This window comes from Festucalex cinctus, chromosome 8 (genome assembly GCF_051991245.1).
Source record: "Festucalex cinctus isolate MCC-2025b chromosome 8, RoL_Fcin_1.0, whole genome shotgun sequence".
In the NCBI taxonomy this organism is placed as follows: Eukaryota; Metazoa; Chordata; class Actinopteri; order Syngnathiformes; family Syngnathidae; genus Festucalex; species Festucalex cinctus.
This window is the reverse complement of record NC_135418.1, coordinates 1,066,792-1,076,751: the sequence shown is the minus strand read 5'-3', so window position 1 is coordinate 1,076,751 and position 9,960 is coordinate 1,066,792. Positions and strand designations below refer to the sequence as shown.

The 9,960-nt window shown below is 40.1% G+C and overlaps 1 long non-coding RNA gene across 2 annotated transcripts in view; it reads left to right on the top strand.

The window, feature by feature from the left end:
- The first annotated feature begins 1,696 nt into the window (after nucleotides 1-1,696).
- The window catches only part of LOC144024169 (uncharacterized), a 45,171-nt gene continuing 36,907 nt past the window's right edge, over nucleotides 1,697-9,960 (top strand). For both annotated transcript variants that reach the window (XR_013284698.1, XR_013284697.1), the window contains exon 1: nucleotides 1,697-1,926. This is a non-coding gene — a long non-coding RNA (uncharacterized LOC144024169). The remainder of the gene's footprint in view (nucleotides 1,927-9,960) is intronic.

Here is a 9,960-nt window from a genome sequence, read left to right as displayed (position 1 = left end):
GTGTCGTGACTGTATTCTTGTGCATATTCTCATTCGTCCATGTCAATTCTTTCCCAGTCATGACTGTAGTAATACTCAAAAAACGTGAAATGTGGAGTGTAGCTAATGGTGAGTGATTGGTTTTATTTTGGTCCTTGAAAATACGTCTTCACATAAAAATGGCTAGCACTAAAAAGTTTGGGGACAGCTGCCTTTGTTTAAAAAAAAAAAAATATGTACAAGGCACACTTAATCACATGCTCTGGAGTTGTCCCAATATTTAGGACTTACAAGGTGAAATCCATAGTTTTGTGAAACAAATAGTTAACCATGAAGAGATTGTTTGTCCTTGGTGATCCTTCTCTTCTGATTCGTGTGCCCTCCTCACAGGCAGAGTGAGTTCAGACGGCTCTAATGGTGCGGCGCAAACTGGTATTACTTAAATGGAAATCCACTTTGGCACCTCCTGTGGCAATGTGGCACTAAATGCTTGGAAAATTAGCATCAATGGAGCGCCTCTCATTTAAACTTGTGGGCAACCACATGGGATTTCGATTGAAATGGGACTCTTACCTGGCTCGTCTAGGTGCTCATCTGTAACTGTCATGGCTGGGTGAGCTTGAATGGTTAGTGAAACGAGGATTCAATTCGGAAGACTGCTTTGATAAGACCTTTTTTTTTGTAAACTCTAATCAGAGACAATTGTGGAAATTCTTACTTAAGAGCACCCCTAGCCACGACCAAACATGCAACGTATCTCTTTCGCTGGGCGACTGACTTATTTTCGTTTTACTTCTATACTGTTGTATATATCTGCCAGATTTGGGTGTTGTTTTTGTTTTTTAGTTTCCTTTTATTTTTATTTTCTTCTTTTACTTCCCCTTTTCTATGCAAGTATTTAAAATGCCTTATTTGTAAAATGATGCACACTTGTACTTGAACGATTGTAACTTTCTGTATTCTTGTGGGAGAAAACAAAAAAAGTCAAAAAGTTCTAATCATAAAAAAAATTGTGTGTGCATAATGTGTATTATTCAAATGTCACTGCTAAGTAAATATTTTAATAATTTTGTGATTGATTTATTCTTCGAAACATTAATGTTAATTTGTCCAATTACAATGCCTTGTGAGGTGAATACCAACTCACAACCATTGATGCAATTCTATGGTCTATATGCACAAATGACTTCTGCATTCATTGGATGAGCGCACCCAACCTTCCGGTGCAGGGAGACTTCAGCGGAACGAACTGTTAAAGTGATGGAAAACTCCAATCCTAAATCCTTAGCCCACTCAAAAAGAAGAGCTCCTTGCTATAACACTATAGGTGCGTTTCCATTACCCTCAGTTTTGCGCAAAAGGCATGTTTCACAAAAGTAAGCTGGTAATGGAAACACCGGATTTGCGAAAAAACTCAAATATCGCAAAAAAGTTTTTGTGCTCTCATGATGTGATGCAGTGTAATGCACTTTTTGCGCATTAGTAGTCATGTGACACCCGCCCGGTCACGGAGGAAAGGAATGTAACACGTTTATGTGTATTATTTTTTTTTTATTAAACTTGCAATTACTATTTGTTTTGAGAATTATTAATATCGGGTTTGTATGTTAGTTTTACATGCTGAAGTGATTTGTGTCGGCTACTGCACGTCATGAGCATAAAAGAGAGAGAGGTGTAATCGAGCGAGACTCCTTCGAAAAGTTGAAGGAGAGGAGAGCTTGAAATCCTGTCCTGCCATGTCTGGTGAATTTAGCAGAAAACATCAGAAACTTTTAACAATTTGTAAACCGCCTTTTACCCAGCTTCTGCATGGGAACAACAACATTTTAGGATTACAGGAAGTAGGAAGTACGGTGCCACTTGCTTTCGTGTCAGAACTGCTTGCCGACTGCCGAGGGACATACACAACAACACCAACACTAAATGCCCGAAACCGCCCGATGAGGGGTGAGTGTTTTTAAAGTAATATAACTACACCGGGCTTCCGTCTACCGTAAACATCATGAGCACCTCCTACAGAACAGCGAGGTCTCGCGGGACGGGACATTCCGAGAATTGCGCCTCAGAAGCGAAACTCTCTTCATTGGAAACACCGACAATTCGAAATTGTACTTTATTGAAATAGCACAATATCGCTTTTATTTTTGTGAAAAAGAGCAATGGAAACGCATCTTATGTCTATCAGAATTTTAAAACTACTAAATAGATCTCCCAGAATCGTATTATTATTTTTTTTATACCCACTCACACGCGCGGCCTACTTCTTGTAGGCCACATACATGGGCCTCTCCCAGGCGGAGGATAGAACCCACGCCAAACGGCACCAAAGGCAAGTGACGGTTCCACTCCTCCACCTGGAGCCCTCCAGAATCGTAATTTTGACGGCTTAAGCTCTGGCAATGACGCAATTGCTTAAAATGATTACGACACGGAAATACAAGCTGTTTTTTTTTTATTTATTTTTTTTTTTTTTTATTTTTTTATGTAAATGACGTATTGTAGCTCCTCTATGGGTCCACAAAATATCCTACGCCCGCCTCTCCAGTCAGACGGTGTATAGGTGAGGTGTTGAATCTTCAGATGGAACCTGCCGGCTAACTGTTCATGACATCTAAGATTTTTATTGTTCCATTTCTACGTATTTATTTTTAGGGCCCGAGCAGCGACCGCTGCGAGGTCCCTATTGTTTTTGTAAAAATTATTATTAGGGCCCGAGCAGCGACCGCTGCGAGGTCCCTATTGTTTTTGTAAAAATTATTATTATTAGGGCCCGAGCAGCGACCGCTGCGAGGTCCCTATTGTTTTTGTAAAAATTATTATTATTAGGGCCCGAGCAGCTACCGCTGCGAGGTCCCTATTGTTTTTCGATCGGATTATTAGGGCCCGAGCAGCGACCGCTGCGAGGTCCCTATTGTTTTTGTAAAAATTCTTCTTCTTCTTCTTCTTCTTCTTCTTCTTTATTCTCCGCAAACGATCGCGATTTTGGGTACCTAAACATTCACGAAAACTCACCGAACTTTGCACACTCCTCAGGCCCGGCGAAAAATTTGATATTATTAAGTCGTCATAACAATGCGACTCGATAGCGCCCCCTAGCGTAGAAAAATAAAAACCAAGCCCGGCACGTTTGAGCTAGAGCAACAAAAATTGGCAGGCACGTGTAGCACCCCGAGACGCACAAAAAAGTCTATTGGGACCATGTAGCTAAAATGTACAGGAAGTGAGCTATGAATTTTTTAATGTCCAATTTTGGCCTATTTTGGCACATTCACTGTGGTCATGCTTTTTCCCCCTTTGCAAACATTTTTCATCCAATTGACTTCAAACTTGGCATTTATCATCTCAAGACCTGAGAGAACAACTGGGCAAAACATCTTGCCTTTTTGAAATACTATATGACGGGGGCGGGGCATCAAATATTGCCTTTAAAATTTCATTTGTCCAGAAAGAGCAAATGCTTAATAACTCCCATGTTCAAGCTCCAAAAAATCTCAAACTTCTCAGGCAACGTAATAGTCACGGCCTGAAAACATCTATATGATAAAATTCAGTTATACATATAGCGCCACCTAGTGGTTTACAATAAATGTCATACTTTACGTTTTTAGCTACTGTTCTGAGCTTGTTGAAGGGATCCATTTGAAAATTGGTCAGAAAAGCCTTAAGATGTTGATCATGCCCCACACCGAATATTGTAACTTTTCGCCAAAGGGCGTGGCCGCTACGGTGACGCAAAGTCTGAAGATTTTTCGTGAAAATAAAAGCTGCATTAACTTGACCGAGATGATCCTATCTTCTCAAAATTTCACACATTTGATGAGAGTCCAGCCCTAAAGACATCTACTGACTTATATTTCATCTAACTGATAGCACCACCTAGTGGCAATTTTTTTTCTTACGAATTTTCTTCTACGTTTTTCTCCAAACACGTTAACTGGACCTACCTCATAATTGCTCAGATGAGGGTTTCGGCCTTCATGATGTCACAACACGAAGTTTGTGAGTTTTCGCGAATTGCTGTAGGCGTGGCTAAGCGCTGTTCGCCAAGAAAACAACGCCAGTTTTGAGGGTCTAAACATGCACAGAAACTCCTGAAACTTGGCACACACATCTGGCCTGGTAAAATGAGCAATATTTTATTGTTGATTGTGCTATTTTTACAAAAATGACTCAATAGCGCCCCCTCGAAATTTTTAACGAAGCAGCCCCGGTTGTACGTTTAAGCAAGAATGACGAATATTTTTAGGTGTATGAGGGAGCCCAAGACCTACAAAAAAGTCTCTTGTACCCATATGCTAAAATGAACAGGAAGTGAGCTACGAATTTTTGAATGTCCCATTTTTGACGATTTTTGCATATTCACAGGGGGCAGACTTTTGCCCACTTCTCCTACAGGTTTCATCCGACTGAGTTAAGACTTGGCCTGGACCATGTCAAGACCTGAGCCAACGACAGGGGGAAAAATCTTGACTTTTCGAAATACTATATGATGAGGGCGGGGCATCAAAATTTGTGTTTCGCAATGTAAAAGGATATGCTTGATAACTCCCCGGGACATGCTCCAAAAAATCCCAAACTTGACATGTATGTTTATCGTCAAGGCCTGAAGTTATCTCTATGACAACATTCAGTTATATATGCAGCGCCACCTAGCCCTTGAGGCATGAAAAAAAAATACCCCACATACGGTATTTTGTACAAAAAATGTACACTCATTCTAAGTGTGATAACTAAGTCATTTATGAATATTCTTTTAGTTTCCACCACTCAAATTGTTCACTGGCTTCACACCGATCCAAACATATGTACGTTTCCATTTTGTTTTATTCATTTTTGATTGCCCCTTTAGACAATAAAAGTAACATTGTGCAATGAGTACAACGAGCGATGATGTGTATATACACTTTTACAAAAAAATACCAATCAGGGCAACTCATTGCCTAAAAATAAAAAAGGACGCTGATTTTTGCAGGTCTTAACAATCACCAAAACCCGTTGAGCTTGACACACACACTGGCAAAAAAATATTCTACATGTAAACGTTTATTATGCCATTTTCAAAGAAATTTTGCTTCCAATATGCCAGTACCCCAATGTGCCAGTACCCCAACGTGCAAGTACCCCAACGTGCAAGGACCCCAACGTGGCCCGGGCTGCGAGGGCCCTTTATAGCTGCTCGCAGCTCTAGTTATTATTATTATTATTATTATTATTATTCTTTTTCTCCGTAAACGATCACGATTTTGGGTACCTAAACATTTACGAAAACTCACCAAACTTTGCACACTCCTCAGGCCCGGCGAAAAATTTGATATTATGAAGTCGTCATAACAACGCGACTCTATAGCGCCCCCTAGCATAGAAAAATAAAAACCAAGCCCGGCATGTTTGAGCTAGAGCAACGAAAATTGGCAGGCACGTGTAGCACCCCGAGACGCACAGAAAAAGTCTATTGGGACCATGTAGCTAAAATGTACAGGAAGTGAGCTATGAATTTTTTAATGTCCAATTTTGGCCTATTTTGGCACATTCACTGTGGTCTCACTTTTTCCCCCTTTGCAAACATTTTTCATCCAATTGACTTCAAACTTGGCATTTATCATCTCAAGACCTGAGAGAACAACTGGGGAAAAAATCTTGCCTTTTCGAAATACTATATGACGGGGGCCGGGCATCAAATATTGCCTTTAAAATTTCATTTGTCCAGAAAGAGCAAATGCTTAATAACTCCCATGTTCAAGCTCCAAAAAATCTCAAACTTATCAGGCAACTTAATAGTCACGGCCTGAAAACATCTATATGATAAAATTCAGTTATACATATAGCGCCACCTAGTGGTAACAATAATTGTCTTACTTTACGTTTTTAGCTACTGTGCTGAGCTCGTTGAAGGGATCCAGTTGAAAATTGGTCAGAAAAGCCTTAAGATGTTGATCATGCCCCACACCGAATATTGTAACTTTTCGCCAAAGGGCGTGGCCGCTACGGTGCCGCAAAGTCTGAAGATTTCTCGTGACAACAAAAGCTGCATTAACTTGACCGAGATGATGCTATCTTCTCAAAATTTTACACAATTGATGAGAGTCCAGCCCTAAAGACATCTACAAACTTATATTTCATCTTACTGATAGCGCCACCTACTGGCAATTTTTTTTCTTACGATTTTTCTTCAATGTTTTTCTCCAACCATGTTAACTGGACCTACCTCATATTTGCTCAGATGAGGGTGTCGGCCTTCATGCTGTCACAACACGAAGTTTGTGAGTTTTCGCGAGTCGCTGTGGGCGTGGCCAAGCGCTGTTCGCCAAGAAAACAACGCCAATTTTGAGGGCCTAAACTGGCACAGAAACACACGAAACTTGGCACACACAGCTGGCCTGGCAAAATGAGCAATTTTTTATCGGCGATTGTGCTATTTTTACAAAAATGACTCAATAGCGCCCCCTAGAAATCTTTAACGAAACAGCCCCAGTTGTACGTTTAAGCAAGAACAACGAATATTTTTAGGTGTATGAGGGAGCCCAAGACCTACAAAAAAGTCTCTTGTACCCATATGCTAAAATGAACAGGAAGTGAGCTACGAATTTTTGAATGTCCCATTTTTGACGATTTTTGCACATTCACAGGGGGCAGACTTTTGCCCACTTCTCCTACACGTTTCATCCGACTGAGTTAAGACTTGGCCTGGACCATGTCAAGACCTGAGCCAACGACAGGGGAAAATTTTTGACTTTTCAAAATACTATATGATGAGGGCGGGGCATCAAAATGTGTGTTTCGCAATGAAAAAGGATATGCTTGATAACTCCCCGGTACATGCTCCAAAAAATCCCAAACTTGACATGTATGTTTATCGTCAAGGCCTGAAGTTATCTCTATGACAACATTCAGTTATATATGCAGCGCCACCTAGCCCTTGAGGCATGAAAAAAAAATACCCCACATACGGTATTTTGTACAAAAAATGTAAACTCATTCTAAGTGTGATAACTAAGTCATTTATGAATATTCTTTTAGTTTCCACCACTCAAAATGTTCACTGGCATCAGACTTATCCAAACATATATATATTTTTATTTATTTTTGATAGCCTCTATGGACATTAAAAGCAATATCGTGAATGAAGGATATGCTTAATAACTCCACGGTACATGCTCCAAAAAAAATCCCACACTTGACATGTATGCTTATAATCAAGGCCTGAAGGTATCTCTATGACAACATTCAGTTATAAATACAGCGCCACCTAGCCCTTGAGGCTTATATATAAAAAAAAAAAAATACCCCACATACGGTATTTTGTACAAAAAATGTACACTCATTCTAAGTGTGATAACTAAGTCATTTATGAATATTCTTTTAGTTTCCACCACTCAAATTGTTCACTGGCTTCACACCGATCCAAACGTATGTACGTTTCCATTTTGTTTTATTCATTTTTGATTGCCCCTTTGGACAATAAAAGTAACATTGTGCAATGAGTACAACGAGCGATGATGTGTATATACACTTTTACAAAAAAATACCAATCAGGGCAACTCATTGCCTAAAAATAAAAAAGGACCCTGATCTTTGCAGGTCTTAACAATCACCAAAACCCGTTGAGCTTGACACACACACTGGCAAAAAAATATTCTACATGTAAACGTTTATTATGCCATTTTCAAAGAAATTTTGCTTCCAATATGCCAGTACCCCAACGTGCAAGTACCCCAACGTGCAAGTACCCCAACGTGCAAGGACCCCAACGTGGCCCGGGCTGCGAGGGCCCTTTATAGCTGCTCGCAGCTCTAGTTAGGGCCCGAGCAGCGACCGCTGCGAGGTCCCTATTGTTTTTCGTTCGAATTCTTCTTCTTCTTCTTCTTCTTCTTCTTCTTCTTCTTTATTCTCCGCAAACGATCGCGGTTTTGGGTACCTAAACATTCACGAAAACTCACCAAACTTTGCACACTCCTCAGGCCCGGCGAAAAATTTGATATTATGAAGTCGTCATAACAACGCGACTCTATAGCGCCCCCTAGCATAGAAAAATAAAAACCAAGCCTGGCACGTTTGAGCTAGAGCAACGAAAATTGGCAGGCACGTGTAGCACCCCGAGACGCACAAAAAAGTCTATTGGGACCATGTAGCTAAAATGTACAGGAAATGAGCTATGAATTTTTTTATGTCCAATTTTGGCCAATTTTGGCACATTCACTGTGGTCATGCTTTTTCCCCCTCTGCAAACATTTTTCATCCAATTCACATCAAACTTGGCATTTATCATCTCAAGACCTGAGAGAACAACTGGGCAAAAAGTCTTGCCTTTTCGAAATACTATATGATGGGGGCGGGGCATCAAATATTGTCTTTAAAATTTCATTTGTCCAGAAAGAGCAAATGCTTAATAACTCCCATGTTCAAGCTCCAAAAAATCTCAAACTTCTCAGGCAACGTAATAGTCACGGCCTGAAAACATCTATATGATAAAATTCAGTTATACATATAGCGCCACCTAGTGGTGACAATAAATGTCATACTTTACGTTTTTAGCTACTGCGCTGAGCTCGTTGAAGGGATCCAGTTGAAAGTTGGTCAGAAAAGCCTTAAGATGTTGATCATGCCCAACACCGAATATTGTAACTTTTCGCCAAAGGGCGTGGCCGCTACGGTACCGCAAAGTCTGAAGATTTTTCGTGACAATAAAAGCTGCATGAACTTGACCGAGATGATCCTATCTTCTCAAAATTTCACACATTTGATGAGAGTCCAGCCCTAAAGACATCTTCGAACTTATATTTCATCTTACTGATAGCGCCACCTAGTGGCAATTTTTTTTCTTACGAATTTTCTTGTAAATTTTTTCTCCAAACACGTTAACTGGACCAACCTCATATTTGCTCAGATGAGGGTTTCGGCCTTCATGATGTCACAACACGAAGTTTGTGAGTTTTCGCGAGTCGCTGTGGGCGTGGCTAAGCACTGTTCGCCAAGAAAACAACGCCAGTTTTGAGGGTCTAAACATGCGCAGAAACTCATGAAACTTGGCACACACATCTGGCCTGGTAAAATGAACAATATTTTATTGTTGATTGTGCTATTTTTACAAAAATGACTCAATAGCGCCCCCTAGAATTTTTTAACGAAGCAGCCCCGATTGTACGTTTAAGCAAGATCTACGAAAATTTTTACGTGTATGAGGGAGCCAAAGACCTACAAAAAAGTCTCCTGGACCCATATGCTAAAATGAACAGGAAGTGAGCTACGAATTTTTGAATGTCCCATTTTTTACGATTTTTGCACATTTTCAGAGGGCATACTTTTGCCCACTTCTCCTACACGTTTTATCCGACTGACTTATGACTTGACCTGGACGATGCCAAGACCTGAGCCAACAACAGACGGAAAAATCTTTACTTTTGGAAATACTATATGATGAGGGCGGGGCATCAAAATTTGTGTTTCGCACTGAAAAAGGATATGCTTAATAACTCCCCGATACATGCTCCAAAAAATCCCAAACTTGACATGTATGTTTATCGTCAAGGCCTGAAGGTATCTCTATGACAACATGCAGTTATATATGCAGCGCCACCTAGCCCTTGAGGCATGAAAAAAAAATACCCCACTTACGGTATTTTGTACAAAAAATGTAAACTCATTCTAAGTGTGATAACTAAGTCATTTAGGAATATTCTTTTACCTTCCACCACTCAAAATATTCACTGGCATCAGACCTAACCAAACATACATATTTTTGTTATTTAGTTTTATGTATTTTTGATAGCCTCTATGGACATTAAAAGCAATATCGTGAATGAAGGCTATGCTTAATAACTCCCAGGTACATGCTCCAAAAAATCCCATATTTGAAATGTATATTTAGAGTCAAGGCCTGAAGGTATCTCTATGACAAAATTCAGTTATAAATACAGCGCCACCTAGTCCTTGAGGCATAAAAAAAATGCCTCACTTACGGTATTTTTGCAAAAATTGTAAACT